Raw genomic sequence first — 7,472 nt, forward strand, 5'->3', positions numbered from 1 at the left:
GGCCTTGTCACCGTCACCCCTCTGCTTTATCCTGAGCCTCTCCTCAGGTGGAGCCCGGCTGTGGTGGCACCCCCAGAGCGGGGAGGGACATAAAGGACAGCAGAGCCACCTGTGAGCCAGGGCAGGGCTGATAAGGAGCTGGTTTGGGAGGAGTGACTTGGAATGCTGCATGTAAATGGGGGAGTGCAGAGTCCCAGATAAGATGTGGGCGGGTGAGATAACAAAGGGTCAGGAGGGCTGATCCCGGGAATATTTCCTGAGAGCAGCTGTGTTCAAAGCTGGCTGCAATTCACTGCCTGCTTTTCCTTGACAGGGAGGTGACCTCCCTCTGCTGCCCGCTGAGGTTTGGGGTTGATATTTGGGTAGTATTTGTCAACAGACCAGACCAAACACCACCTTGATTTGTGTTCTAAGGCACCTGCTGTTTGTAACGGGGATTTTCATGAGAGAGGTAGCAAGGGGAGGGCGTGTAATTTCATCTCCAGGCTGTAAAAATCCATTTCTGCTTGTACTTGTTGATAATGTAACTGTGACACAGCTAATACAAAATGACCCGAATGCACTTTCACAGAGTTGTCATAATGAAGGTTGGTCTGTACCCACAGGTGCAGGATGCTGCTCACAGTTTGATGGAAAACTGGAACAACTGGGGTGTTTTTTCTCTTTTTTTTTTTTTTTTGGTGTTTATGGTCCTTCAAATATTAACAACATTTTTTTTATAGCTGCCATCTCTGCAGTACTTTCACCTGCAGTTGTCCAGGGCCCCATAAAATAACCTTTTTTTTTGAACTAAAGAAAAACTGACTGGAGGAGGAAGACCAGGTTTGGGTGAGGGTGGATTTTTTCCAAGGAATTCCAAGGGCAGAGTGGGACCTCCTGTAAAATGAACGTTTTGTGTGGTCATCAGTTGCTTCAGGAGTATGTCGCTGTTGAGGCAGGACGGGAATGAGAAGACTGACTCAGAAGACTGCTGAGAGTAAAACTCCGGTTTATTCAAAATACACCGCTCTTTTATTTACATTCTTTCCCAACTCTTTCCCAGGCTTCTGCCTGGCTAGAAACTCTCCATTTCTCTATTTGACTGAATCTGAGACCCACAGGAGTATAGATTAAATCCTTGGAGATGTAGATGTTAGAAAAAGAACAGAAATTACCCCTTGGAACGAAACCAAACCTGTCTATGCTGGCTGGTTTTGTCTGTCTTGGTACCTGGGGTACGAGTGCCACGAGGACCTCATTCCTGGGAGAGCTGGAAATGGACAGTGAGGGGTTTGGGATGTGGGAAAATCACTGCCTGGAGAGGCTGGGGTGTGTTCTGGGAAATGCAGGCACTGGGAGAGCAAATCCTTCAGCTGACTGTCAGAGCAAGACACACTTTTTGTGTCTCTTGGAGATCTCTTGGGTCACTTCTTCTGTCTCTCGCATAGAAATTCTGGCCCACCTGCCGTAATTAAAAGTCGGGATACAAAATTAGGTGGAAGGGCAGGACGGTGTGATAGGCAGGATGAGTGTGGCTCCAGAGAAGGGAACAGGAGTGGGAGTGAGCAGGATCTCATGCCCAAAGGTGGCTGGGGTGGGTCAGAGGATGGAGGATGCGCTCCTGGAGGCAGTTTGGGTGCATGAGAAGAGGCTGAGAGTGCCCAACAGGAGAAGCATCACCATATGGGACTATAAAGTGAAGGGAAAACCCCCTCGTGATTCGTGCAAGTGAGTAAACAATTGCTGTCCCTACCTGCCTGCAGGCAAGAGGTTTTGGTGTGAGTCTGCTGTTCCAGGCTTGGCCAAGGACACAGCCTGGGAAGCTCCTGCAGTGTGATTCAGCCCAGTTTGTTTTGAAAAGCCCCACAAAAACACAAGCACATGTACAGGAGGCATGGAAACTGCAGCTTGTGTTGGGAGCACAGTTGCCGGGTTTGTACACTTCAGCCAGGAAGAAAGGAATTCTTGTTGAAACTTGTTCTGTCTGTTGCTCTCTATGTAAACTTCACATATTTTGTGGGATGCTGCATCCACAGAGTAATCAGAAGGCATGGGGGAAAAAAGAGGCAACATTTGCAGATAGTCCAGTTTCCATTTCTGCTTTGCTGCTGCACATGATTAGCACATTGAACATAACTGCTAGCGCTCACTTACAAAGACTGTGAATAAATCATTCCTTTGATCTTCTTCAAAATCCAAGAGAAAGAAGAGATAGGGTAGGATAAGGATTGCATTAAGTATGATAGTGTTTAGAATTTCTCAGTCTTGAACGTTCTTTATTCAGGGACCGACATATTAAAAATTTAAATTATTCCCATTAAAACATTGTTCCCTGGTACAGCTGTCAAGAGGAAATAGAACATAACTAGGACATTTGTGTCTGGCCAAAAGTCACCAAAATCTCCAAGCATTCCCAAGGAGAACTCTCAAGGAAAGTGTCAGAATCCCAAATGACCTTGACATCACCTCCGAATCAATAGCTTGACATCTCATAGAGACAAGTGGAGGATGCTCAGCGATAAAGGGAGCTTGTGTGGTGCAGCAGCAGAACTCAGGCAAAGAATTAAGGGATAAGGAAAATGTCAGACTATAAAAATCAACGAGATATTGTTGCCAAAAATTAGAATTCTCACTTTGGGCTGTAGGAAAGGAGAAAAGCGGTAGAAGAGGGTAGGCAAGACTCAGAGGCTGATCCCCATCCTCTGCCTGTGATACCACTCTTGTTGTTCTGAAGCTTTTCAACAAGATGTCTAGGGACAAACTGTAAAGAGTCTAGAAGGGAGAAGGAGGAAAGGAATAAAAGATGATCAGATCTGAAAGTGAGTTTTATCTGGGGAAAGAAGGAAGGAAAGAAGGAAAGAAAGGGAAGGGAAGGAAAGAGAATAGAAAGGGAAAGGGAAAGGGAAAGGGAAAGGGAAAGGAAAGAGAAAGAGAAAGAGAAAGAGAAAGAGAAAGAGAAAGAGAAAGAGAAAGAGAAAGAGAAAGAGAAAGAGAAAGAGAAAGAGAAAGAGAAAGAGAAAGAGAAAGAGAAAGAGAAGAGAGAAGAGAGAGAGAGAGAAAGAGAAAGAGAAAGAGAAAGAGAAAGAGAAAGAGAAAGAGGAAAGAGAAAGAGAAAGAGAAAGAGAAAGAGAAAGAGAAAGAGAAAGAGAAAGAGAAAGAGAAAGAGAAAGAGAAAGAGAAAGAGAAAGAGAAAGAGAAAGGGAAAAAGGGAAAGGGAAAGAAGGAAGGAAGGAAGGAAGGAAGGAAGGAAGGAAGGAAGGAAGGAAGGAAGGAAGGAAGGAAGGAAGGAAGGAAGGAAGGAAGGAAGGAAGGAAGGAAGGAAGGAAGGAAGGAAGGAAGGAAGGAAGGAAGGAAGGAAGGAAGGAAGGAAGGAAGGAAGGAAGGAAGAAGGAAGGAAGGAAGGAAGGAAGGAAGGAAGGAAGGAAGGAAGGAAGGAAGGAAGGAAGGAAGGAAGGAAGGAAGGAAGGAAGGGAGGGAGGGAGGGAGGGGAGGGAGGGAGGGAGGGAGGGAGGGAGGGAGGGAGGGAGGGAGGGAGGAGGGAGGGAGGGAGGGAGGGAGGGAGGGAGGAGGGAGGGAGGGAGGGAGGGAGGGAGGGAGGGAGGGAGGGAGGGAGGCTTCAGTACCTGCTGGGCTTTCTGAGCCACTCACCAGCATTCCCAGTATGTTTGCAGGTACTCCAGGGAAGCTGCTTCTCATCTGCAAAGCAGAATTGCAGCCTAAGCCACTTTTCCCATCCTGTAATTCCCCTCTTTAGCCACAGACTGGGGAGAAGTGGCAAACTGCAAACGGCTTGATTACCCAAACTTGGGTGATCCCTGTCCAAGGAGGTAGGAAGGAAAACTGAAAATATTCCTGCAGTTGGGCAAGTTGGAGCCAAACAGCACTGTAAGAATGTGTGTGATTAGATCAGGACCAGTTGCTGTGTGTGAGCTCTCTCCCTGTTAGCACATCTACCAGCTCATCGATGTCCATGGAAGCAAAAGGCTGCATCTGCCTTTAACTGGGACAGATAAACTGCAGGCAAGCCAAATTCCTAGGCATGCCTGCACATGTCTGTGCAGAGCTATAGTCTCTCTTGGTGATCTCATTTAAACATAGTCAAAATTATTAAAAGATGCTGCTATATGGATATGACAATTCGTGCAAATAAAATTGTCATATATTTTATCGTTATGTACTGTTAAGATACTCTTCTAAGAAGTTTTTAAAAACACACAAGCCAGCGACAGGGATTGCAACACAATGTTGAAACCACCTGGACAAAGGAGGGAGGACTCCATTCACAAGCAATTGAACATGATGCACAAGAGTAGATGGGCAGCTGGCAGGAGGTTTGTTTATGACTCCAGTGGTGTCTGGACTTGCTCTGCTGTTTGTGTCTCCAAGGTCTGACTCAAACCCAGTTCAAGCCAGAGGAAAGAATCCCAGCAGTTTAGCAGATATAAAGCTGCAACTCTAGAAAGGATAAACTTTTGGTAACACATCCTTTCATAAGTCTCTCTTCTTTCTGACGTCCTGGTGACTCTCCTCAAGCTGGGGTTTGCTGGTGGTTATTGGGGCATGCACAAACACATTTCATCCTGCTGCTGCTACCCACATACGCTGCACCATTGCAAGAGATTCTGGCACCAGTGCTGTACCCTCTGCACACCCCAGATAAATGCTCTTCCCTCCTCTTGGGCAGTGCCTGGGCCTCTTGGGCCTCCATTTGCTGCCCTTTTGCCTTTGCTTTGAGATCACAGAATGGTTTGGGTTGGATTGGGCCTCCAAGCCCACTGCCTTCCATGGGCAGGGACACCTCCCACCAGCCCAGGTTGATCCAAGCCCCATCCAGCCATGTGGCTCTATCTCTGTCTCTATCATTTCTATCTCTATCTCTATCTCTATCTCTATATCTATCTCTATCTATCTCTATCTCTCTCTATCTCTATCTCTATCTCTATCTCTATCTCTATCTCTATCTCTATCTCTATCTCTATCTCTATCTCTATCTCTCTCTCTATCTCTCTCTATCTCTATCTCTATCTCTATCTCTATCTCTATCTCTATCTCTATCTCTATCTCTATCATCTCTATCTCTATTCTCTATCTCTGACTGCCTAAATCTGTTTATTCTAATGCAGCTGAGGTCCTATGGAGGGCACTCTTGGCCTTCATGGTGCCTCCCTTTCCTAATCCAAGTCCAACAAAATATTCACTTAAATTTATTCTCACTCTGGAAAACCTCTGTTCCCCCCAAGAGTAAGGACAAGGCTTACAGAGAGAGGACACATTTCATCAGACCAAACAAGACAGGCCAAACAGCCAGGCTTTTGCTCTGCCAGTCCTTCCTTAGGGTTTTATTAAGAGATTTCTCCATGGTCTCCCCTGGGCAAGGACAGCTTCCTGGTGGATGTGCCCGCAAGGTCTGCGATTTGTAAAGCAAAGAAATGGTTTTGATAATCCACAACTTGCTTAACAAGGACTCCCCACACAAAAATGGTTGCTTGTCTTCAAAGGAATGCTTCTCGAGAGCTGCTTTGTGGCCAGTCACTCAGCGTTACTGATCCTCATTAGACCAGAAAAGTACACGCTTTCCCTCCAGGAAGAATGTGTAAGTGTTGGAATGTCTAACGTTAGAAATTATTGAAAGTGAGCAGTTTGAAATGGTCATTTTTCCTACAGCTGGAATTTAAAAGATGACAGTTTTCTTTCCCGTGTCCATTCTCATTATTTATCAGAACTTTGGCTGTGATTTTACATCCCTAACAAGTAAAATGGATAAGCCAGACCCCTTCCGGGCCACCGCATCCCATCTCCTTTGCCTGCTGCTGCTTCGGCCTTTACCAAACGCCTGCACTGCCACCTTCTGCCTGGCTTACATCTCACAGCTGAATTTCCACCACACTTTTGGTTTTTCTTTTGCTCATCCTGCCGAATTCAGGATGTATGTCCTAGGAAAGCTTGGAATACAAAGAAGAAACAACACGTGCATATGCACAATCAACATGGTCTGTAAACTGATTTTTTTCCCTAGCTGGTCTCTATTAATTGTGCTGTGCTTACTTCCTAGCTTTAATTTGGAGGAAGGGAACTCTCCAGTGCTACTTCCCATGACCCAAAAATATGAAAATATTTTGCCCAGAGAAGCTGTGGCAGCCACATCGCTGGAAGTGTTCCAGGCCAGGTTGAACGGGGCTTGGAGCAACCCAGGATAGTGGAAGGTGTCCCTGCCCCTGGCAGGGGTCATCTTTCAGGTCTCTTCTAAACCAAACCATCCTGTGATTCTAGGAGAAGAAATCCAAGTGAAGCATAACCATGGCTTAGGTTAAAAACAAAACTCCCTTTTTTCTTTCTTTCTTTCTTTTCTGATGGCATATTAGCTAAATGCAATGTCAGGCTGAAGGGGAAAAAATACCTGAAAGCCAAGTGAACCCAGATGTACTTTAAACCCTCCCACATCACCCATTTTAAAGAATTCTTGGTCTTTTTCCTTTTCTGATTGAAGGAAGGGATACCAAAATCCCCCTCTACTTAGAAAAATAAATGTTCTTAGTGAACATGCTAATCCCTGCAGCAGCCAGCCTCAGGCCAAGTGGCACTTCCAAGCAGGAGCAGGTCCTGGAAGAGAGATGGGCTGGGCACCGTCTCCTGGAAGGCATCAGAGTCATTAGTGAATGTCTAAACCCCAACCTTTAACAGAAAGCCAGTTCTTGCAGGCTCCAGAGACCCGATGCATGCAGGAAAAGGTTGGGAATAATTCCCCTGCATCATAAACAGGATTTTTCCCATGCTGAGGGAACAGTGGCATCTGGTGTTGGCTGGGCTCTCCTGCAGCCAGCGCTTCCCGGGAGGCTGATGGACATTCGCTGGACATGGGCAGGGTTTGGCTCCCCAGCGGCACCTGGGCCATGCAGGATGCCCGTGGGAAATGGATTTGTAGAGAATTCTCCAAGCCTGACAGAAGGCTCACAGATCTGCATGTAAACCTTGAGATAAGAAATGCTGACTTAGAAATGCCATGGAACAGGACAGACATTGTTGAGAGAGAAATGGAACTAGAAACGAGTTTCAAAGGATGGCCTTGCAAATAACCTAGATGCTTTGGAGAAATAGAACTATGAAGGATGCACTGGAGTAGGACCCATGAAGGGTAATTTTAGATTATTTGCTTTAAGGCATCTACAGCAAGGTGTGGCAAAAGCTGATAGGCCAAGAAACACTTCTAGGGTATTGTAATTAAAAACAGCTTCTGATTGTCTTGGGTGAATTATAACATCTGTATTGTCTCACCCTTCTCATGAGACTGGAAATGGAATAAAAGTTTTTAAAACATGTCTCAGTTGCCCCATCTCTGGGTCAGAAAAGAACTTAATCCAACAGAGTCTGGCTCCCCAGTGGCACCTGGGACATGCAGGATGCCCAAGATGTCTCCCCAAATATCAGGTGGGGGGCTCAAGCCCATCTGAATGGCAGCTGGAGGCCAGGGCAGTGCATCAAATCCCAAACCGCTT

General features: G+C 46.1%; 1 long non-coding RNA gene across 1 annotated transcript; it reads right to left on the minus strand.

The window, feature by feature from the left end:
• Positions 1–968: 968 nt before the first annotated feature.
• Positions 969–3,679, minus strand: LOC115493297 (uncharacterized). Its single transcript, XR_012052222.1, has 2 exons — positions 3,628–3,679; positions 969–1,441 (listed from the first exon to the last, which is right to left on the minus strand). It is a non-coding gene; the product is annotated as an uncharacterized lncRNA (long non-coding RNA).
• Between the last annotated feature and the right edge of the window lie 3,793 nt (positions 3,680–7,472).

Source organism: Taeniopygia guttata, chromosome 29 (assembly GCF_048771995.1).
Source record: "Taeniopygia guttata chromosome 29, bTaeGut7.mat, whole genome shotgun sequence".
In the NCBI taxonomy this organism is placed as follows: domain Eukaryota; kingdom Metazoa; phylum Chordata; class Aves; order Passeriformes; family Estrildidae; genus Taeniopygia; species Taeniopygia guttata.